At 43.2% G+C, this 24,760-nt stretch overlaps 1 protein-coding gene across 1 annotated transcript in view; it reads left to right on the forward strand.

Moving 5' to 3' along the window:
* Positions 1–13,181: 13,181 nt before the first annotated feature.
* The window catches only part of LCP1 (lymphocyte cytosolic protein 1), a 52,315-nt gene continuing 40,736 nt past the window's right edge, over positions 13,182–24,760 (forward strand). The window contains exon 1 of the mRNA XM_049646965.1: positions 13,182–13,289. The gene's annotated coding sequence lies outside the window, so the exon portion shown is untranslated. The remainder of the gene's footprint in view (positions 13,290–24,760) is intronic.

Here is a 24,760-nt window from a genome sequence, read left to right on the forward strand (position 1 = left end):
GCTCTCCTGAGCATTTTCAGTGTTGCCTTAATGTCAGTGTGATCCAATGGATTTCCTTCTTGGCCTCCCTGAAATGTCACATATCTATCCAGGACATTATCACTCTCCCCTCAGTTCCTTAGCTGATTGACCTCAGTCATCCTTGACTCATTCATCTCATTTATCCTCTACACATAGTCTCAGAGATAGTCTGTGTGCCTCTTGCTTCTGTCGCTCACTGCCATGATCCCAGGCTGACAGTTCCTGCCTCATACCTTAGTATGAGGTAGTACCTAGTACCTAGGTACCTAGTACTTAGGTACCTAGTACCTAGTGGCCGTGGCCTCCTACCCTTCTCCTTACTTCCAGTCACTGCCCGCTCCATTCCATTTCTCTGCCACCAGACTAATCTATTTCATTGTGTTACTCTCTACTGCGTATGTTTCCTCTGATCCTCTGTACCTTTGTTTGTTTTGTGTCTTCTACACAATAAATTCTTCCTGAGACCCATGAAGTAAATGCTTGTTTAATAAAGGAGTGATTGAAATAAGGAAGCTGTGTCATATGAACTGACTGAAGCTGCACTGACTATGTTTTGGCCGACTCTGCAAAGAATTAGCAGCTGATTCATATTCCTATTTAAGGAATGGAGAACTTGACCAGAAATATTTTCATTTTGCTGCTGCAGATACACAGTAAAAACAACAACTTTTCATCTGGGCCTCAGTGTCCTTACCTTCGGATGGAAATAGATGCCACTTACATCATGGGGTTGCTGGAAGTCTTAAAGGTGATGTGTTAAGGCCCTCAGCACAGGGCACTAGTAAATGCACAATAAATTCCAGTTGAATTTTAAAGAAAAGATTGAATGAATGAATGAATGAATGAATGAATCGGACTTGGCGTAATGAAATATTTAGGTATTTTATGTAGACCACAAGTTACCAACTCAGATTCAGCTAAAATTTGGCACTAGCTAGGACCACTGTGTTAGCTGTGTTAGGAATAATCTTTATTCTTCAGAGTAACCCTGCGACATAGGTGGGAGTGTCTCCAATTTACCTATAAGTTCAGCTGAGTAAAGGGGAAACTCCTTACCCAAGATCTGATGCATATGCTGGAATCGGGAGTTATCTCTAAGATTTCTAATTTCAGGTCTTTTGCTTTTCCTGCACACCATGTTCCCCAAATATTTTTCTTAGTAGCTTTTTCATTTTTATTTTTAGCTTTGCATTGTTAAAAGGCTCATGACTTTGCATCTTAAGACTTGATGCACACACCCTTTTTCTTGTATTGTTTTCTATGTGCTTATTTTAAAATCTCGGTCCGTGTATTTGTATTCTTGGTGGTTGGAAGGATATCAAATACTGTCTCAGCAACAGCAGCATATGTGTTCACAAAAGTTGAGGAAATGCTGTATTTCCAGCATGGGAAGCCGAAGGTAAGTGGCCTACATTCACTTCGGCCCGCATCTGTTTTAATGACTCTGTTAGTGCAAATGGGTCGTAAAATGCCAGTGAGTATCTACGGAGTTGCTATCAACTCAAGTTACGCAAATTCTCTACCTTGGAAATGGTCAGAGCCTGCATCGTTTGCTAGATTTAACTTTTTAATACTTAAAAATATTGCAGGGCTAACATTTTATTGCACTTGACATTTTATGAAAATAAAATTCGCAGCTGTGAACAGCCCTCTTCCGTTTATACTCTACCTGGCAATAATAGCTATAATTAGCTTTTGTTGTACTGTTATCAGAAAGGGGTAGTAAAATTAGCACTAACCAGATGTAAAGTCAGTCTTTATATGGCAGCTGCATATATATAAATTCTCCGGAAGACCTCTCATGCTTTGTAAATTTTAGATATGTATGGAAAATTTATCCTTTTGTTCAACTTTTCAGTCCCACATTGTTTATGGAATCAGTTTGCCTTCTCAGCTCATCCAATATTTATTGCATTTGTACTATGAGCAATGAATTGGATTAGGTGCTAGGTGAGGGTGCAATTCCTCTACTCCAGAAGCTGACATTTTGGCCGGGTGAGGCACGTAACAGTCCCACACTGTACGTATGTGCCGGTCCCTCTGAAATGCCCTTCATCACTCTCTTTCTCCTGCTTCGCCTGGCCAACTTCCATAGACTCTTGGGGGCCCAGCTCCACATCTTCTAAGATGCCTTCCTGTCCGCCGCGCCACCCCCATGTCACTGGTACCTTGGGCATCTGTCTCTCACCATGTTGATCAAAGGGCGTTATAATTGTTGGGATATTTAGTAACCTTCCATATTGTGAAATCCTTGAGCGTGTGAGATGAGTCTTCTGGTGTTGTCTTCTAAGGGGCTGGCACGGAGGATGTTCCTCCTAAGAGCTTGATGAATGAATCAAGATGTTACAAACACATACGGACATGCAGATGGACACAGAGATTAATGGACAATACAGACACGGAGCTTAATGGACCAAGAAAGGTCGCGTGCAGTAAATGTCAAGGATGACTTACAGACAAGTACTGTAGGTGTTAGGAAGAGAACAAAAGGTAAATTGGTGGTCAAGGAGCAGGGACTGCTTTGTGGACCTGTGACGCGTGTCACACAGGGCCCTCTGCTCAGAAGGGCTCCACCCTTGGCTTCATGTTCTGTCGTCAGCGTCTAAACATCCTTGATCATTTTTGAACATAGAGCCCCACGTTTTCGTTTTGTACCGGGGCACACAAATGACGTAGCCAGTCTTGTTCTTGGGACCGGGAGAATGATTCAGATTTATAGAAATGGGGAGTGAAAGAGCAGGCAGAGAGAGCGCACAGGAATCTGACAGGCGTATGAGAAGTGTTCCGGTTTTGTCAGATGGCTAACAGACCTGCTCAAGAGCACCAGAGGGCTTATGCCGTTAGTACGAGGCCTGAAAGATAGATCGAGGCAGCATTTAGACATTATCCTGCAAGTGGTGGGTGCTCTCCGATGATTAATGAGCAGGAGAATGAGGGGAGGGAGGTGCAGCTTGATGAAGAGGAGTATGGTGGTGACGTGCAGGATGTATTAAGGGTCGGTGAGGTAGGAGGTAGTGAATCAGGAAGTTGACCCGAAGCCCAGGGCTATGGTAGTAAGGGTATATGGTAGAAGAGGCATAGAAAGCACAAAATTGGGAAAGACTATCAGGGAAAAATAAATGCAACTTTGGCCACAGGAAAAAGGAGGAGTCAAAAAGTACTCTGGACCATCCTAGGTCAGTGATGCACTCCTGGCTGAACTAAGGACGGGGTGCCCGGGAGCTTCTTTGTCAGAGGAAGAAGGAGTTGAGCTTTAGATATTTGCAATGACAGCGGGATTTCAAAATAGAATTGCTCGTTTTGCAATTATGTGTAAATAATCATTCGTGGAGAAGATGCTTAACGCATCAAATGTCACTTAAAGACATGACATTAACAGCGAACACATTAACGCTACGTAAAGTCCTTTAGATCAGTTTTAGAAGAGGGGTGAGATGAGCAGCCCAGTAAAGACAGTGTGGGAGTTAAGAGATGGGGTCATCCTTGACTGCTTTTTTTCGTCTGTTCAGTCTCTTTCTTCCTCTGTATTCAATCAGTTCCTTCTTGTCCTTTCTGTTTACCAAGCCACCAAGCGTCCCTTGCATCTGCCCACCTGTCTTTGTCCCACGACTGCGTGCCCTCGCCTTCCACCCACCTGAAGCCACAGATCTCTGGAATGGTCTGATCTTTATCCTCTCCACGCCCACTCTTTCTCGTTGGAGGTGGGGAGGTTTTTCTAAGAGACAGTAGTAAGGGTATAAGGTGTCACTTCCTGTTAAGACACTGTTAAGAATTGTGTCCTCCCCTAAAGATACTGAAGTCCTAACCGCAAGTGCCTATGAATGTGACCTTATTTGGATATAGGGTATTTGTAGAAGATGACATCAAGATGAGGTCAGAAGGGTAGGTTTTAATCCGGGATGGCCGTCTCCTTATAAAAAGGGGAAATGTGCTACCACAGAGATCTGGGGGATGCCTCTATCAGAAAGAATTGTCAGCAGACCACCAGAAACTGGAAGAGCCATGGGTAAACCACCCGATTTGTGGTACTTTGTTACAGCTGCCCTAGGAAACTAGTACAGACTTTAAAATAGTTCCCCATTCTTTTCAGAGTAAAGACCAAACTCCCTAACACAGCTTGAAAGACCCACCACGATCTGGTCTCTGCTGGATTCCGCAGCCTTTTCTCTTTCTTGGCACCCCACCCCCCTTCCGAAGCTACACCTTGGCACTCATCACAGCAGGAGTACTTAGCTCCCCCATGACATTCCTTTGTGGCCAAAGTACATTTCTGCCTTTCCTTTCTATCTCCTTCTTCCAGTCAGCAGAGTCCTCTGCACTCATTTTATTCAACAAATTATTGTTGAAATGCCAGATAGAGTGTTTAGATGCTAACAAAACATGCACAGCCCTTGGTTTCATGGGCTTTCCAGTCTAGTAGGAGAGCCCAATATCAAATGAGGTAATAGTCAATAAGAGATGTGAGCAGAATGTTGGAAGCCATAGAATAGATGGATTGCAGAAAGTGCTTAAGCACACACAGCAGCTGGCCCCCAAGCCTGGAATGAGAGACACCAAGAAGAAACAATTCAAATCCCACCATGGACTCAGCAAAGCTCAAAACTCTGAGGCACCACGTACTTTTGAAGGTTGTTGTGCAAGACGGAGCTGGAAAACACGAGGATTGGTAGACAGGTTATACGAGGAGCAGTAAGACCGTCCTCACTCTGTCCTGACCGCCCCCCCCCCCCCACATTGCTGTTATATGTTAAAAAGGAGTATTCAGAGAAAAAGAAGGAGGCTTTGGCTATTAAAAAGAAGGAAAGGAAACGTTCAATGGAAATCTTGAAGAAAAAGTTGACATACTTCCGTGACAGTAGAAATAGGCCAAAAGACAGGGGAGCCTGGGTGGCTCAGTCGATTAAGCGTCCAACTTTTGGCTCAGGTCATGATCTCACTGTTCATGAGTTCAAGCCCTGCACCAGGCTCTGTGCTGATGCTCAGAGCCTGGAGCCTGCTTCGGATTCTGTGTCTCCCCCTCTCTCTGTCCCTCCCCTGCTCGCACTCTCTCTCTCCTAACTAACTAATTAACTAACTAACTAACCAAGCAAGCAAGCCAAGATACAGAAAAGAGAAGGAAAAATAAAATTAGAAGGTCAAGCCAGGTAGCCCGACAATCAAATCCAATCCCAATGAAAGAGAACACAGAAAACAGAGGAAATGAGAGAGAAAGAGAGAGAGAGAACTCTCCAGAACTGAAATATTTGAATTTTCCAGATTAAGTGATCACAGAATCCCTAGCACACAGTGGATGAAAACATATCCACTGTAAGGCATATCATAAAATTTCAGAATGCCAGGCACAAAATAAAAATCCTAAGTATTTCCAGGAAGAAAAAAAATGACACGTAAGGGATCATACGTCAGGATGCTATCAGACACTGAAACAATCCCTCCAGAATTTTGACAAAAATGATTTCCAGTGTGGACTTCCAAGAATGAGACTAGACTATACATATTTCCAGCTATAAAAACATCTCGAGAGGGGCGCCTGGGTGGCTCAGTTGCTTGAGCGACCCACTTCAGCTCAGGTCATGATCTCGCGGTCTGTTCGAGCCCCGCGTCAGGCTCTGTGCTGACAGCTCAGAGCCTGGAGCCTGCTTTGAATTCTGGGTCTCCCTCTCTCTCTCTGCCCGTCCTCTGCTCAAGCGCTCTCTCTCTCTCTCTCTCTCTCTCTCTCTCTCTCTCTCTCTCTCTCTCTCTCAAAAATAAATAAACGTTAAAAAAAATTAAAAAAAAAGGCTCGAGAAATTTATGTCCCATGCCATCTTTCTCAGGAATCTCCTAGAGGATGTGCTTAGCCAAACAAGGAAGGAGATGGAGAAATGGAAGGTGCAGAAACAGGGGCTTCAACCCAGAGGGGGAAGAAGGGGAATCCCGGGATGATGGCAGAGGGAAGCTTCTGGATGGCAGCTGGGCAGCAGGACCAGAGAGGAGGACAAAGGACCCTCGGAAGAAGGGTAGAAACAAAAGGGAGATGTAAACATTGTGCCCGACATAACTGAGCTGTGAATATTTATGCAGTCATTGTCAACACGGAATGTTGATTTCACTAAGAGGTGTTATGCCTGTGTTAGAGGATGGTGGGGGAGCTCGTGTCTACACACTGGGGGAAGTGAGAGGGTCAAATCTCCGTCTCCCACGTAAGATGTAAAAAAACCAAAAAAAAACCACAAAAACTGAACGTGGACATCCAGACCCAGCATGAACATAGCATCTTAGAAATAGGGAGTAGCAAGTTCGAGCCCTGCATTGGGCTCTGCGTGGACACTGGAGCCTGCTTGGGATTTGCTCTCTCCCCTCTCTCTCTCTCCCTCTCAAGATAAGTACACTTAAGATAAATTAAAAAAAAACAACACAAAATTTAAAAGAAATAAGGAGTAGCAGAAGAAATAGACTGTTGAAAATCATTGTTTCTGGGGAATGGAAATTGGAGGTAAAGAAGGAGTGTGTCAGGAGACTCGTGTTTCTTCATAAGCCCAAGGGTAATGTTTGATTTCTTTTTTTTAAATTTTTAAAAAATGTCTTTATTTTTGAGAGAGAGAGAGTGAGCAGGTGAGGGGCAGAGAGAGAGAGAGAGAGAGAGAGAGAGAGAGTGAGACACACAATTTGAAGCAGGCTGCAGGCTCTGAGCTGTCAGCACAGAGCCCAGCCTGGGACTAGAACTCATGAACTTGAGATCATGACCTGAGCGAAGTTGGACACTTAACCACCTGAGCCACCCAGGTGCCCCAGTGACTTCTAAAACCGTATGTGGTTGACCTTTGGGCAACATGGGTTTGAACTGCATGGCTCTACTTGTACATGGATTTTTAAAAATACAGTACTATACTGTAGATGTCTTTCCCCTTCCTCATGATTTCCATAATAACATTTTCTTTTCTCTAATTTACTTTATTGTAAGAATATAGTATACGATACATATAAGATACAAAATGTGTGTTAACTAGCAGTTTATGTTATCAGTCATTAGTTATTGGTCAACAGTAGGCTGTTAGTAATTAAGTTTGGGGGGAATCAAAAGTTACACATGGATTTTCAACCTTGGGGGGGGGGGCAGTGTTCCTAACCCCATTGGTGTTCAAGGGTCAACTATACTGATTAAAATATTAAGGCAAACATATGTCTGTAAACAAAAACATGTACATAAATGTTCATAGCCACATTGTTCATGTATCCAAAAAGTGGAAACAACTCAAATGTCTATCAACTAATGAATGGATAAATAAAATATGGTATATCTGTACACTGGGATATTATTCATCTATAGAAAGGAGTAAGGTACTGGGGCACCTGGGTGGCTCAGTAGGTTAAGCATCTGACTGTATTTCAGTTCAGGTCACGATCTTATGATTTGTGAGTTTCTCTCTCAGTCTCTCAATATAAACAAACAAACATTTTTTAAAAAGTAATGAAGTGCCGATACATGATATATCTTACAACAGATGAGCCTTGAACACATGCTGCAAAGTAAAAGAAACTATTCATTAAAGACCATGTAGTCTATAATTCCATTTATATGAAATGTCCAGAGCAAGCCAACTATAGAGACAAAAAGTAAATTAGTGGTTGGGGGTTTGAGCGGTGGGGGTAAATGGGGAGTAACTGCTGATAGGTACGTGTCGGGTTCCTTTTGGGGGTAATGAGAATGTTCTAGAATAATATAGGGTGATGGTTGCTCCGCTCTGTTAGTATACCAAAAACCACTGAATTTCAATTTTAGAAGGTGAATTTTCATTTCAGCCATAGCTCAACGAAGCCATTATTTAAAAATTGAAGAGGAAATGAGTTACCAGGGGCCAGAGAAGGAAGACAAAATTTTTACCGTATATCTTAGTGCATCTTTTTAAATTTTAAGCTGTGTGAATATATTATGAATCATGAAATTAAAATTTTTAAAACTTAAGAATATTTAAAACATTACAAAAGAGAATATTAGAGCCAACACTCATGTATCCAATACTTTTTTTTTTTTTTTTGCCACATCTGAACATTTTGCTGCAGACATAGTTGAATTCTCCTGTCCACCCTCCTTGATCCCACTCCCTCCCTAACTTGCCGGAGGTAACTCTGTTCCTAAATTGGCATTTACCATTGCTTAGACATGTTTTTGTTATAAACACACACACATCCACAAATCACACTATAACAGTTGGGTAAAATGCGTATGAATATTAGCAGTATTCCGCAACGTTTGCTTTTCTTCCAAGTTTATATTCTTAAGATTTATTCTTGCTTAGGTGATCTAGTTCTAGTCCACTCATTATAACTGCCACATATTACATGGAACCCCAATTTATACATTCCCTCTGCCGCTTCCTTTATATTTTTGCTATCAAGCAAAGTGACAATAAGCTTTCACCCATACATCCCATTTCCTACCTGAGCGGTGGTACTGCTCCACGAGCCAGGCATATGGCTGAGAAAAAATCCAATAAACATCTACCCAAAGCTGAGCTTGGGTTTGGGAGGAGACAGTAAACTTAATGTTAACATATTGCATGCTAGAAGGTGTTAACTCTGTAGAAAACAGACCAGAGTAAGGATGATTGGAAATTCTGGTAGCAGCAGAATTGTGAATAGTTGCTTGGGGGGAGGGGTGGGCACTGCTAGTCACGTGTCTCCATGACAACCCTACTTAGCGAAGACTCCCGAATCTCACCTGTTTACAACACACCTAGGTTTTTGGGTCAGCCGGGGTGGCTCTGCGTCAGAATGTGGGTCAGCTAGATTTGGCCTGTGCTGTGGGTTGGATTCAGGTTGGTCCCAAGCATCTCGTCACTCCTCTGAAACAAGGGTGTGTTTCCTTCGTGGTAAATGTCAGACATAAAGGAGACCATGTCAGATCATGGATGTATATTCAAGACCTCTGCTTGTGTCTTATCTGTTAACTTGCCACTGCTCCGTTCCAAGCAAGGCAATGAAATAAGCCTGGCTAGGAGGGAAGCATAGTCTACCTGCTTTAGGGGGGGGGGTCCTGAAAGGTCTCACAGGAAAGATGGCAGTGCAGAATTCCATGGAAGTCATGAAGAATTGAAAACTATACTAGGGGCGCCTGGGTGGCTCAGTCGGTTAAGCGGCCGACTTTGGCTCGGGTCATGATTGCGTAGTTTGTGGGTTCAAGCCCGCATCGGCCTCTGTGCGGACAGACAGCTCAGAGCCTGGAGCCTGCCTCGGATTCTGTGTCTCCCTCTCTCTCGGCCCCTCCCCCACTCATGCTCTGTCTCTCAAAAATGAATAAATGTTAAAAAAAAATTTTTTTTAAAAAGAACACTATAGTAAAAAAAGGGTTTTTTGAAGGAAAAAAAACACAAAATAATTCCCAACTCATAGGGCTATTGTGAGGAAGAAATGAAACAATGTACGTGCAGAGTCTAGTCCGGAGACTGGTACAGATATTAAAAGACTAGTTAATACTTCCATGTCACTTACCATGTGCCAGGCACTCTAATGTGTTCTCTATACCTATCCATGTAACCCAACCCTCACACTATTCTGCTGCCCATTTTCTAGATGAGGAAACCGAGGCCAGTGAAATGAAGTCATCTGCCCAGGTCACACGACTAGTACAACTGTAGAGCTGGGGGTTGACATCAGACAAGTAGCCCAGCATCTTTACTCTTAACCATGCTCTCTGCTCCCTCTGCACACCTCCCAGACCCCAAGTCTGGATTAGTGCTGTGTGTTCCCACAGGCATTTTGCTTTTCATCTCAGGGTTCTGGGTACCACTCGCCTTTTCACTTGTCTGCGTCCTTAACTGCGGTGGGCATTCTGGAAAGGCAGGGATTGTGCCCATCTTATTTCCTTTCATTCCCTACCCATCGAACATGGCCATGGAGTGATGCAACCGTCTTCTTCCCTTTGTACCGGTCCCACAGTGTGTGAAAGCAAGCGAAGGGAGCACAAGAGATTAAAGATGCCAGAAAAGTGTGCAGTCATTGATGGACCAAGGTATTTAAGTCAGCAGAAGATAGAAGGTTAAGACTAAAATGAGGAAGTATGGACCTTGAGAAGATGGAAGGACACCTCTTCCTTTAAAGGTGGAAAGAGAAGGGAAAAGTGGATCTTGTAAGAGCAGAGGAGGCTAGATGAGGAAGCTCAGGCCGGATGACTTGAATCATCTCAGTAAATAAGGGGCAGGAGAGGATGCTGGAGGCTGGAGTGGGAGATCGAGGTAAGAGGAGAGAATTTGGAATAAATGCCAAACTTTTGGGGTCTGTGATCTGTTTTTTTTTTTTTTTTTTAATGTTCATTTTTGAAAGAGCGCACAAGCAGGGGAGGAGCAGAGAGAGAAGGGGACAGAGGATCTGAAGCAGGCTCCACACCCACAGCAGAGAGCCCGATGTGGGGCTTGAACTCAAGAATCACCAGATCATGACGTGAGCCGAAGTCAGACGCTCAACTGACTGAGCCACCCAGGCACCTCCCGTGATCTCTTTAACATTACAGTAAAGAATACGATGAACCCAGGAAAAAAACATACGCACAAATTGTGCATAATAATTTTCGAGGTCCAGGGACCCCAGGTTGGGAACTGCCTGCTCTCAGGAAGCTAATGCAACCGAGCAAAAGTATTTCTGAGAAGGAATTTGAAGGCAGGCAGCTTGAATTCATAGCCTTCTACGTCTGTGTTTCTGTGACTTCAACAGCACACAATGGCAGCAGAATAGCGGCTGAGGTGGAATTAGAGACTGAGGCTGCGGGATTCTGAGCAGCCCAGGGCTGGGGGTGGGGGGCTGGGGGGAGGAGTAGGGGAGGGCAGTAGGGGTAGAGAGAAGGCAAAGGATGGGCCAGCCAAGAAGTGGCAGACGTGGCACTGTGGAGGGTGGCGGGTGGGACGGGTCCTCTCTGGGTGTGGGCCACCCGAAGCGCGTGGTCTGTAGAGAACAGAGAAATAGTAATAAAACGGGAAGTCCCGTTTGATGCATGTTGGCCGTGATGCCCCAGCAATTCTCAACACCGACAGTGATAAAATCCTGCCCTCTGAAGAAGCCTGGATGTCACGTCTAAACAGCTGCCTGTATCTGGGTAGACACGCCCCTGGGAGGCAGATAAAGAGATTACTCTGGAGGGAGCAGTCCAGGATGTGGGTGAGGTGCTGGTGGGCGGCCAAGGTGGAGCCCAAGTTGAGCTCCTGCTAGAGAAGACTCCTCCCTCGCCCCGCTGGTTAAGCGGCACAATTCAATGGCTTTCATCTTCTAGAATCTAGATGCTGTCTGGAACCCTAAATCCTTCATCTGACTGCCAGTCATAACCGTATGTGATTCACCGTCCTCACGCGTCCGCCCTGCCCCACATCTACACCTGCCTCGGTGTTTCACAGCCCTTTCGCCCCTTCTCCTAACAGATGGCTCTTCCTTACAGATTCCTCAGGTCTCCGATGACCAGGCACCGGTAGACACAGGATGCTGCCCCTTTCCTCCTCCCAGGTAAACGAAAGGAGTCTCTCCTTCCCTTTCTGACATGTTCCTGCGGGGGTGTTCTTATTCCATTCGTCAGACCAACCTGGGACGTAGAACCAGATTAGAGGGATCCACGTTTCACATGGTTTTCATCCTTAAACCATCAGGACACTATCTAGAGAATCCTGCTGCGGGGCTCAGAATGGTGATTATTCCTACCAGAGTAGGAACCGCCAGCTGCTTTGTAGCGTGACGGGTACTGTCACAGTGGTGCGTAGGTGTTTCCTTGGTGTCCCAGAGGAATTTAGTTGCTTCTTGAAATCCCTCTGCAATCTCTTACTTGGGAGTAATGATGGAACGGAGCAAACAGGGTCTGATTCGCCCTCCCAGTCTTCCTTGGAAGTCACTGGAGGGCTGGTAGTTCTCTGGAGGTTAACCACTTCTCAAATGGACCGAATCTCCACCATCTCTTCCCATTACTCTGCCCATGCTCTTCTTCAAGATGGCCTCTGTGTGGTTCTGACCAAGAAGTTGCCCCATCACTGGCCAATGAAGTAGATAAACTAGAAACAGCTTGGTTTAACATTTGAGGTTGGAAGCAGGAACTTTCTAGAGGAGACCTCAAAGAAGCAAAAGGTGCATAAGAGCAGCTCCCCGACCAGAGTGCCCACTGGGGGGATTCCAGGCTCCTAGCAACTACAGAAGCATGTAGAATGATCAAGCATGGTCAACTCACTGTCAGACTAAAGCACCGCTGTATATCTTCATTCCTCAGTAGCTGACCGCTGGAGCCATACACAGTTTGGGGCAAATGTGGAGATTATACTTAGTTAACATTACTCAGGGCACTACACAACCTTCACAGCCTCTGTGAGGCCATGAGCACTCGAGCACTTACTTTGGACAATGGGAATTTGCCCTCAAGACAAGCATCCAGGGTTTGCACATAGAATAGAGCCTTTTTTTTTTAATTACTTGCTAACATTATAAACCGTGCATTCAAAAAATAAATCTGGTCAGTAAGAAGGAATTCAGCTACCTATTTAACTACAGCAGCTGCCTGTGTCGTCCACTGGTGCTCTTTATAGGAAACGTCTAAATAATTGAAATCTTTAATTGGGTTAAAGAGATCCCTAGCACATAGATGTTCTATAAATAAAAGTGAGTAAATAATATAGTGGCCATTCTTTTTAGGCCCTTCCCCTTAAAGAGACCATTTTGTTTTGTTTGCTCCAATAAGATCGGTGTTCAGGGACACTTCAGAGAGGTTAGGTTTCGGCCAGGGCGGAGCTTTCCCAAAGAAATCCCTTTTAGTTTGTTTCAGGTGGATTTCCACCTTCTCCCTTGGCTACTTCACTCAAAACGAATCATTTGTTTGTCTTTGCTCTTAAGTAGCCAGGCACCTGGGCTTTGCATTTGCAAGTGGGGTCAGAGCAAGTAGTAAAGGTAGCAGGCTGACCTTGCCTTGTTATCTGAAATCAGACAGGTTTAAGTAGCCCAGAGCTTAGGAGACAGAGAAGAAAGAAAGGGAAGGGAAGAGAAAAATGCTTATAAAAAGGAAGTGGTAAGACGTTTCTGAATTTCAGTGTGACCTGTTCTGTCAGGTGATTTCTTGTGGGGGAGGAGACATGAGAAAAAAAAAAAAAAGTTAGGTAAAATGTCCTTATAAAGACAAAATCTATTTCTTTCCTGCCTGATGATTTGTCACTCTAGTCACTTCCTGCCTTGTGACCGCGTACCCGGGTTTGACAAAGTTGTTCTGCAGATCAGAAAGGAGGGGGTTTCTGGTCACACGCCAGTACCACTGAGGACAGTTTTTCAACAAGGTAAAATTTCTTAATGTCTTTTTGTCATTTCTAAGTGCTCATGATGTTTTTCCTGGTTGGGCGGCTCTGTTTCTGTGGGTTGTGGGTTTTGCCTTCAGGGGACTGAGATCTGAGCACCTGTCACCCGAGCCCTCTGTGAACCATGTCACCGTTTAACTGCCCAGCCAAGCTGTAGCCACCCCATGTGGCTGTCCAGAGTCGGACCCCTCAGTTCTGTGGGGTGGCTTCTTCTCTAGTTATCCATAGTTAGCACCCCCAAAACCAGGATTCTTTTTTCCCTTTTACTTTATTTTTATTTTTTTATGTTTATTCATTTTTGAGAGAGAGAGACAGAGACAGAGACAGAGCATGAGTGGGGGTGGGTGCAGAGAGAGAGGGAGACAGAATCTGAAGCAGGCTCCAGGCTCTGAGCTGTCAGCACAGAGCCCAACGCAGGGCTCGAACTCAAGAGCAGTGAGACCTTGACCTGAGCCGAATTTGGATGCCCAACGAAATGAGCCACCCAGGTGCCCCCCTTTTTTTTCCCCCCTTTCAAACCAAACCATGTTTTGATTTATTTCTCTTGCTTTATCTCGGGGACGCTATTTACTGTGATTTGATCTACTTTAAAATGTTTTCAGGAAAGTGGGTATTGATCATTTAGATTGTGCTGCTCATTGGCCTGGTGGGAGTAGTTTAATTTTAGCTCCCGTGGTTCTGTTTTTCTAAAAAGTTTCTTTACAGCATTTGAGTGGATGTATTAACGTCTTGAGTCATATGTTGCTGAGTGTGTTACTGGTTATTTGAGTGATTTTGGTGCCAGTGGTTTTAATGGGTATGTCTAATAACCACAAGGAATCGGAGGCGCCTTTTCTTCATTTACTCTCTAAAAATAAAAGCAATTTGCGTGGCTTAATTGTACTGTTTTTGCAGAATTGTTTGAACTATTGCTTAGGCTGATGACCAAACAAATGGCCGTTAAATTCTGGATGAAAGGCTTCTGTCTACATCAGAAATTCTGATAAAGTCGACATGGAATATTTACTCCAGAAGCTCTGTTGAAACATAGACTTTAAATCTTGTAGCGTCGGCATTCATTTAATTATCATTATCCAACAGTATTAACAACCATTGACAGATGATAAACATAAAAGCCATTCAGACTGGAAATGGCTTAATTTATCAGGGTACTTATCAAAACCCAATTTTTCTTATTCAAGGATAGCAACTCACTTTTTCAAGTTAGTTCCCCAGGGCAACTTAAAAAAAAAAAAAACCTATCAGTCAACAACGCTGGTTTATTCGCGTGTCTTAGTTTTGAATTTACATAAATTTATCATAATTGGTTTCTATTAAATAAAACATTTCAAAGAACCATCTGCACAGGCAAATTTGAATGGAATTAGCCATTTACCTATAAATGTGAATTTCTGAAAGTTGCAAAATGTGGGCATCGATATTTACACATCTCTCGTGAGTGGTTTTAAACTAGCAAAAATGTGGAATTGGGGGAGGAGGACCTGAGCCCCAGAAAAGAACAAATTAAAAAAATGCTCTATCTTCTTTCCAGTAAAGATATTAATGAGAATGAAATAAATTAGAGTGTGAAGGTATGTCAGTCTTTTCCTTACTTTGGAAGGAAATAAAATGGAATATGAAAAAGTTAATTCAAAGTAGAGAAAAAAGTCTCTTGATTTAAATCAAGTTTAGACTGTTAAAGTGTCAACCTGATACGCTATAAAATATCCATTTCTCTTCTGTCTAGCTCACCCCCAGTAGCATCAGGGAAGAATCTTCTGGGTCTTACCCATTGATCAAGCACTGTTATGGTGGGACATTTCATTAGCTATCTGAAGGATGCTTTTCTTGGTCACATTTAAAATTTTATTTCCTTTAACTTACAAAGTATGCCTTGAAACAATCAGTAATTTGGGAAACAATTTCAGTATTTTAATACCATTTATAAACCTTCTTCTGGTCCCTGTGAGGAAGGGAGGCCAACAAGTAAAGTCCCATTCAAATACGACCTACTTAGAGAGGACAAGTAATAACAATATTATTATATTATAATATTTATACCTACTTACAACATGTAGCCACTCCTTAAGCATTATCTCACATAATGCCTTTAGACATGAGGCGGGGGGGGGGGCTCACCGTGGAAGCAACTGGCCCACTGTCACTGGGTTATTGGAGGGGTCGAGGGATGTTAGATAGTCATGATTTCCAGCTCCATATTGCTTCTCTATAAGCATCTGTCTCTTCTAGATCCCTTCTTCCACACCAGCATATTTTTTTCCCAGATGTAGATCATTAGAAGCTTTTATTTCTGAAGCTGACTGAGGAGACCTTGGTGCTCATAATTTTAAAGGAAAGAGGGGGAGAAAGAGAGAAGAAAAAAATTTGCAATAAACCCAGAAGCTTTTTTTGTCTTTATAAGTAAGAGATACCGTTGTGGGTTTGATGTAATGAGTGCAGAATCCTCTTTTAGAGAATGAAGAAGTATCCTCTTTTAATTAATGTATAATTTTACCAAAGAATTGTACGCCTTCACAAACTTGCCTCAACCACTTCCCCAACCTTATTTCTTGTCACTTCCTTCTGCTCTGGCTGCCCTCCATCCTCTCACCCCCCCCCTCATTTGCCCATGTTCTGGGTGCACAAGACCACAAGCCGCCAGAAAGTTCCATGCTTTCACTTCTTTTTGCTCCAACTGTTGCTCTGATTGCTTTCTTATTTATAAAACTTACAGTCAGTTTTCAAGACTCACTTCAAGAAACGAGTCCTTTTGGAAGTCTTCCCTATGGAACCCTTCGGCCATCTTCCTTGCCCCACAAACAGTTTCTTCTGTGTGTGTGTCTGTTTAACGTTTTGATCTTAGAGTAAGTATAGCAGTAAGCATAATTGCTTGAGTTTCAATTCCTTGTTTGACAGCCTGAGCTCCTTCTTAGCTCTCCTAGCACGTGGTCAGCACTAATGATATTTATTGAATTGAAAATTTGTCACACGTATTTTCTCTCAGCTACTTAGAGATGCATGGAGGTCTTTTCTTTGATTTCACTTATGAACTTATTATTTACTGAGTTCCTCACAGTGATGGCTGTGAAAGAAGATATAGTGATCATACGGTATTTTGCATTCTACCGTGCTTCCTCTTTGCCAAAGCACTATTCTTCATTTTAGCCTCAAAGCACTGAATGGACATTGAGTTCAAGGTATTTAGGAAATTTCCCAATGACCATCACAAACAGACAAAATTACAATCTTATTATTTTGGCCTAAACACAGTCAATGACCTCAAACTTAGCTACACTTACTGAAACTATTGTACTTGATAATGGGCTTCTTTGATGACAGAGAACCTAAGAACAGATATTAGTAACTTTTGCTTACTTTGGATTATTCTAGAAAGTTCTCAAGTCAACTTCTCATTACTTGTAGAATAAAGACCCTCCATATATAGAGGAGAGAGGGCAAACACATTTTGATATCAGTCTAGGTGAAATAAAATTAACAAACTTGCTCATAAGATTCCATTAACAAAGAGTCAAAATTTATAAAGCAAGATTGTAAAGGCACCAGACTTTATGATTAATAGATTTTGTGGCAGAGTAACATTATTTATAGTAGTCTAATTGTTTCTTTAGGGCTTTTTGTCAGCTAGTTTCCCAACTCACAGAAACCACCAACCAAAATGATGCTATGCCATCTACATATTGAGCCCTGCGGGCATAATAAACATTAGCATTAGAGCTCCACCGAAATGTCAAACTAACCAGTGTCAACAGATTCCAAGAGTTGCAAGTTTCCCTGTTTTGCCAGATGGCAAGGCACTTACATCAAAAGCGTCCATGTTTCACGCTGTTTTCATTTTGAAGTTCTGAGAAGTTGCCACCAGATTAGACGTTCACATTTTTAGGGGCATCTCCCTACAGCTGCTCCCAGATGGCATCTCCCGTGGCTTTCCTCAGTTCCCTTCTGAGTCCATTTCCTTAAACTATTGACTGTCCCCATTGTTTTGGGTTTGCCAAGTTTCAGTGATTACATCAGTCTTCCCAGTAATTTCATCATCGCTTCATCTTGTAACCTACAGCAAGCAATAGAGCGGGGAAGAAAGAATTTCAATTTACCACCCTAATAATGATAGCTAACACTCGGGTACTACTCACTCGGGACTGAGTATTTTTTTGTGTTTTAGCCAATACTGATATATTTAGTCATCCCTACGATCCTGTGAGGTAGTTACTGGTGTTATCTTCATATGTGAAGAAAGTCAATCCATTCAGATGGTTTATTACTTTAATTTTCTACATTTGAATCAGTTTTTTATATAACTGCTGAATTCCAGGAGAAATAATATTCTCCTGGAATAAACAGGCAGCAGACCATGGGGCTTATTTGTACCTAAGCTCTGGAGTTGAGCTCAAATAATGATAATTTATCCCAAATAAAAGGATCTGTATTCCAATTGCTTTTATCAAACAGATTCCTCCTCTTCCTTTTCTTCTTCTTTTCCTTCTCCTTCTCCTTCATCACCATCACCATCAGTATCTACCCAGCACCTCTCTGCACTTGACTATTTAGTTTTTACCCATTTATCGATCTCTGCATGGGTCACAAAATATGATTTCTATCCTCAAAAGCTTTGAAAAGTTTTCAGTCTTAAAAGGTTAGAATACTTTCGGTCAAGTTTTATTCACATTTTTGACTGTTGTGACTGATAGACACAAATAAATTAGACAATTTAGTATTTACACTGGAACACCCATATCTCTAATTGTACAGTCGTGGCCAAACATAGGTGTCCTAAAAACTGTGAAAGAATGCAAGATTGTTTTAATTGTGAGTTGAAAAATAGACGTAAAAAGTGACCCACTTAGGGGCTTAAAATGAGTTTTGCTCGACTTCAGAGCCACGCCTGTGTGTCAGCCCCATTTATAAGTTATAAGGAGGCTTGTTTCTCAAATATGGTCATTGGGTTTTTTCTGGTGGAAGGAAAAGCTGCAATGTTAAATTGAGGAACTCACACAGCCACAGTCCTGTGGTTGCAGCATTGATTCGTGTTTTAGTCCAGCAGCAGTTACATAGCCAGTGGATGCTCTCTGCCTTATCTGTCTTATCTGTCTCTGTCTGTCTCTGACTCTGTCTCTGTCTCTGTCTCTCTCTCTCTCTCTCTCTCTCACACACACACACACACACACACACACACACACACACGCACACATCTTTCTGAGTGGCTGAACGAAAATGGAAAAGAGATTATGTTCTCCACAGGCAGAAAAGCCAAGACACCGAATTCTGCAGGCAAATTAATTATGCATGTGAATTGCAATCTCCGGATAATTTGTTTTCCTTTTTTCTCTGGTTGTACTTTCAGGGGGGAAGTGAATTAATGGAATAATTACTTTGCATTTAAACAACACCCTGCATGTTGATCCCTCAGTCGGGTAGTCAGTACCGAAATTTATCTAAGCTGTGTACCCAAATATATGAAGTAAAGAAGTGTACAAATGTATGTGTATAAAATTTGCATCTTCTTCCTTTTCTCCCACAAAATTTAGAATTAGAATTGCATCTTTGTTCATCTCTGGTGTAACATTTTAAAATGTGGGTCCTCTACACCTCCTTGACATCATCAGCCCACGTTATTTTCACTGGGTGGGGGTGGGGGGTCCTTAGGGGAGAAATCTGGGCGATACATGCAAAGTGAAAGTAAGAAAAAAAATGAGCAACGCCTATGCTGTTACGCCCCCCTTCTTCATCTTGACAATGTGAAATGAACTTTCCTTGTCATTTCCAATGCTTTGTAAACATTAAAAAAAAAATCCCTTTGGAAAGATAGAATATTATGGTCACCTTTGAGAAATTTTTCAGATTTTTCCCTTCCCTTGTTGTCTTTCAGATGAAGTCTTTTCATCAACATATCCTTGATCCTTTGTTTCTTTCCTCTGACAACAGAGTAAAGGCAATTGGGATACTTAATCTGTCCGATCATATATAAAGTATACAATATAGAATGTATTTAATATTGTATATCATCTTAGTTTTTTAAAGTTTGTGAGTCTGACTGTCTGTAATTTCTGTGCATGAAACAAATAGGTATGATATTCAGAAGACAGAGCAAATTTGGAGGCAAATTCAGATTCGTATTTTGGTCTTTTACTAAGTGTGGAGCCTGAGCAAGTCTCAGTTTCCTCATCTATAAAATAAGAGAAAGCACTGTCTGTTTCCTAGAACTGTTCTTGGGGTCATTTTCCTTTCCCATTTCCCCATGCCATCAGTCTGTCTGCACAGTCACTCCACGACACTCATCATCACTATGGACTGACCGAGCCCTCGCCATTTGCTGGGCGTTGTGCTGAACACTTGACATATGTTTACTCTTACATTTCAAGACAAAAGATGCATAAGGTTGATATCGTCATATTCTTCTAACAGATGACCAAACTGAGGTTCGTGGAGGATTAAGTCCAAGGTCCCAGAGCCAGTTAAGTGCCAGAACCAAGATTTACACCCTGCCTCTTTCCCATTTTATAGTCACAGTTTCTTAAAGGTGATTTAAAATTTTGACACAAGAAATGAGATGTATCACATATCCCAGTATAAATTGGTATCGGTAAATATTTGCCAACCAAACTGTGGCTTCCAACAGACTGAAGATATGTATAGCCCGTCAAATTAATACAAACTTCCTGCCTCCATGTATCTGTTAGTCCTCATTTTTTTTTTTTTTTGAGAATGAGTTTGTCATTAGAGATTCTAGAACAACGACCCCAATGAGCCTATAGAAAATGAGGTCACATTGTTAAGAATAAATAGAAGCTTCCGTTGTAATTGCGAACATACAAATGTGTGCTGCGTATTGTCTTGGTATTTTTCCAGCTCCAACAATCATAGAGAAAATGCCTAGACAATGAGGGAGTGGAGAGCAGACAGAAGTAGGGCACAAACTCACAGAATCCGTCCCCTGGACACCTGCGATTAAGGAGACATTGCCCGATGGTCCCCATCACAGATACTCATAGATCTCATTTCTTTTGGTGACTCATGGAGATGTGGTCAGGCTTTTCTTAAGATTGCTGTACATTTTCCCACTCTGGCCACACTTCCTCAACTGTTAGAAGGTACTTTCCACCGTCAGTATTTCAGGCAAGACTAAGCCCCTTGACCACTCAACCTCAGATCAGCCAATACCAATGCTGTTGACTTCTGGTTATGTCAGTTAGCACTTCTGCAATACCTTTTGCAACTGACTTCAAGAACTCTGTATGAGAAATGCGCTAAAAGAACCAAAATGAGCCACACTAAGACCATTTGAAGGTAGAAAACAGATGTGAAATATAGATTTACATACACACAGACCTACATATAACATACATACAATTAAGTGTGGATTGTAGGTGGTGACTCTACATAATACTTGATACAATTTATGGTGGAAATTGCGTTTATTCCCCAAGATGATTTTGTGAAACTTCTTTTTTTATTTCCCCACTCATTTCTTCCTTGCTTTCTTCTTTCCTTCCTTCATTAAGCACTGTTGTATACAATTTAAATCCTCTGTCTCATTTAATTCTAATACAACCCTATGGAGTGAGCACTGTAAATTGCATTACTAATATCGCTTTTTTACATATGAAGAAACTGAGGCTCAGAAAATTTAAGGAGCACCTAATTGGCTTAGTCAGTTAGGCGTCCAACTCTTGATTTCAGCTCAGGTCATGATCTCAAAGTTCATGAGTTCCAGCCTCATGCCAGGCTCATGCTGGGTTTGGAGCCTGCTTGGAATTCTCTCTCCTTCACTCTGTGCCCCTTCCTGACTCACACGCATGTGCTCAATCTCCCTCTCTCTCTCTCTCTCAAAATAAATAAACTTAAAAAAAAATTTAAGGAGGGCCACCTGGGTGGCTCCGTCGGTTAAGCGTCCGACTTCAGCTCAGGTCATGATCTTGTGGTCCATGGGTTCAAGCCCCGTGTCAGGCTTGCATCTGTCAGCCTGTCGGCGCAGAGCCTGGAGCCTGCTTCGGATTCTGTGTGTGTGTCTCTCTCTCTGCCCCTGCCCTGCTCGTGCTCTGTCTCTCAGAAAGAAAGAAATGTTAAAATTTTTTTTTTTTTTTTTAGTTTAAGGAATGTGTACAAAAACACATAGCAAGAAGCAGTTGCATAGAAAACTCATCATCTTTTCACCATACCACGCTGCTTCCTACTTTATTATCGATATACAATTGTATATGTAATTTCACAAAGGAAGACAGGATCATTAGCATTTGGATGAGGATTTTGGATGCCTGAAATGGATTTTTGCTGGCTTGGACTAGGAGAAAGGCAGCTTGTGTTGTTGAAATAGGTGAGGCTGTAAACTGTGGAGCCTAGGCCATTCCTGAAAGACGTGGTTGAAGAAACTTCTCCCCTTGTTTTCCTCTCCATCGACATCTCCGAGGTATAAAGTACATTTCATGGATTTTGCATCCCTAGGTTTGTTTTTTTTTTTAATCTGTTACGTTGTTTAAGTGTTTAGTTGACTTCTGTTTTTCCCATACCTTGGCTAAACCAAACGACAATTCTCAAGGCTCTCCTTCGCTTTTCAGACCAATCACTGACTCACTTTGAGACTTTGGGGAGTAACTTCACTTTTCAGGGCCCCATTTCCCATTTTCTAACATATCCAGTTCCTTCCTCACTTTGTAGGGCTGTATTTTCTACATGGGAGATGGCGATAGAAGGAGGAATCTCTGTCCATATAAACGAACCCAAAATGGCCTCTAGACACAGTGGTTTTGTTGCATTAGGAAGCTGCGGAGTATTTGTATGACCTAAAGGAGATGTCGTCAGCATCGTGGCTGAAGATAGCAGGGAGAGCCTAGATCACCAGGCTTTTTCTTCTGGAAACAAGAGCTGGTGAGGAAGGCAACCACATTGGCACTTCCCCAAACTCTTCTAGGGGCTGCCTCCTGGGCCAGTCATACTAAACCCCCAACGGCTTCCTTGGTGACCTTCTCTTGCTTGACTCCTCCCTTTGCAGGGCTATTTTCCCCTATACAGTAGTCCCCCCCCATATCCACGGCTTCGCTTTCCACGGTTTCAGTTACCCGCGGTCAACCGCGTTCCAGAAGCAAAATATCCTCCTCCTGACATTTTATCAGAAGGTAAAAGGTCAACAGTAGCCCAATGCTACGTCCCACCACCTACATCATTCACCTCACCTCATGTCACCACGTAGGCATTTTATCATCTCACATCATCACAAGAAGGGTGAGTACAGTACAAAAAAATATTCTGAGAGTGAGACCACATTCACATAACTTTTATTGCAGAATATTGTGAGAATTGTTCTGTTTTATTAATTATCGTTGGTTTCTTACTGTGCCTAATTTATAAATTGCACTTTGTCATAGTTGTGTATGTATAAGGGAAAACATAGTATTTATTAGATTTGGTACTACCCGTGGTCGCAGGCATCCGCTGGGCGTCTTGGAACATAGCCCCTGTGGATAATGGGGACCACGGTGTGGAGAAATGGAGTGCCACTCTCCATTTTGTCTTTTTGGAAAATTCCAACTGGTTCTTTGAGATGTAGCTCAAGGAAAGTTAATATTGCCTTCTTTGGAGACGTCTCCCTTCTCCTCTGGGGCAGAGTTAAGTGCTTCTCCCTCTCTGCTCCCACAGCGCCGTGATAATAACACAGTTAGAACGTGAAGGTCAGCGTGGCCTCTAAGTGGCAGTCGGCACTTTCCTTCACAGGATTGTGTGTCCTTCAAGAGCAAGGATTCTTTGCTATTCATCGTTGCATCTCCAGCCCTAGAAGAAGGCCAGGGCTTTATTCAATGTGATGGGATGACAGGTGTGGGGCTGCTAAGGAAGAGCACCCCTTGTCCCGCAGAGACAGGAGGCACAGGCAGGAATGGGCATGGTCACCCTGGCGGTGTTCTTGCTCCTAACTCTCCCCTGAAGATGTTGAGGAACTGAAGGGAACTTCTCCAAAGAGCCCGGGAAGGTTTTAGCCATAGGTAAAACCTTGCCAAGCGTGTGTATCCCCAGTGAACTCGAGGTCAGAGCTGAGTAACCCCGAAGGAGAGCAGAGAACCTTAAGGTACAGAAATCCAGTGACCCCAGATACGAGGAAAGCTGCCTCCAGGAAGACCTACATCGTGTTGGCCTGTAGTGGGGTGTAGGGTGCCTCAACCGACCCCCAGGCTCTGTGCCAGCCTGAGGCTTCCCTAGTTCACAGCAAGGTGACCCTGGGCCAGTTATTATAATCTCAGTTCCCTCGTCTCTGAAGAGCAAATCATAACAGTGTTCCCTAGGACTGTGGCTCGAGGTAAATGCATATAAAACACTTAGCGTTGAAGAAGCACTCAGTAAACATTACCTGGCCTTCTCATTTGTCTTTTAGCCATTGTTTTCTTGGACTCCAACAAAAGTGGAGATTAATCCATAATCATCCGGCATGAATAAGAAAAAAGACTGACTGAACTCTAAGCATTTTCTCATCTGTGGAATTCCAGGTCACCTGTCACTTCCTGTGGGAACCGTGCCTGGCTCTCCGGGAGAGAGCCATTTCCCCACTTCCTATGGCTCTAAATTGCCCCCTGTATTCTAGTGACTGGTGTCTCTCTTCCCTACGAACCAGGCCACGGCCACATCTTACCTTTGTGTTGCCAGCATCTAGCCCAGGACCTGGCATATAGTAGGTATTTGGCAGATATTTACCGAAAGAGGAAATGTGGGGGCACCCGGGTGGCTCAGTCAGTTAAGCGTTCGACTCTTGGTTTCGGCTCAGGTCACAATCTTCCGGTTCGTGGGATGGAGCCGCCCATCGGACTGTGCACTGGCAGCATGGAGCCTGCTTGGGATTTTCCCTCTCTTTTCCTCTGTCTCTGCCCCTGCCCCGCTCACGCCGTCTCTGACTCTCTCAAAATAAGGAAATCAAGACATGCACAGATGTATACATTTGTTTAGTAGCAGATATTTAGAATTCCCAGAGGGTTTTCATAGTCCAGATGGTGATATGCAGATTACATCCAGGTGAACTCTAGCACCCGTTCCTTGTTATTTCCTCTGTGCTCCTGGTTCACTGGCTTAGAGCATCCTGGCCGGTTTTACCCTCCTTTCGGCCACTGCTGTCTCCACAGTTCCTTTCCTGTCCTCTCAGAGTCAGGCACGTAGTTATCTGGAGACCCCACCGCCAGGCATCACAGTGGCCAGCAGGGTTTATAAGACAGCTTGGAGGCCCAGCCCCGGGCTGTGCCACCCTAGGCAGAGACCTGTGCCACCCTAGGCAGAGACCTGCCACCCTAGGCAGAGCTGGTGGCTGGCAGGGTGGGGCCAGGGAGCATCCCTTAACTTGGGTGTCATTTCTCTCCTCTGTGGCGGGAGGAACATGGCCAGATAGGTCATCTCTGCGGTCCCTTCACTGCCACCTTCTGTGTCTCAGTTATCCTTCTGTCATTTAAGAAAGTGGGCTTGGACCCAGACCATAGCAAAGAAAACTG

Source organism: Panthera uncia (genome assembly GCF_023721935.1).
Source record: "Panthera uncia isolate 11264 chromosome A1 unlocalized genomic scaffold, Puncia_PCG_1.0 HiC_scaffold_16, whole genome shotgun sequence".
Classification (NCBI taxonomy): Eukaryota; Metazoa; Chordata; class Mammalia; order Carnivora; family Felidae; genus Panthera; species Panthera uncia.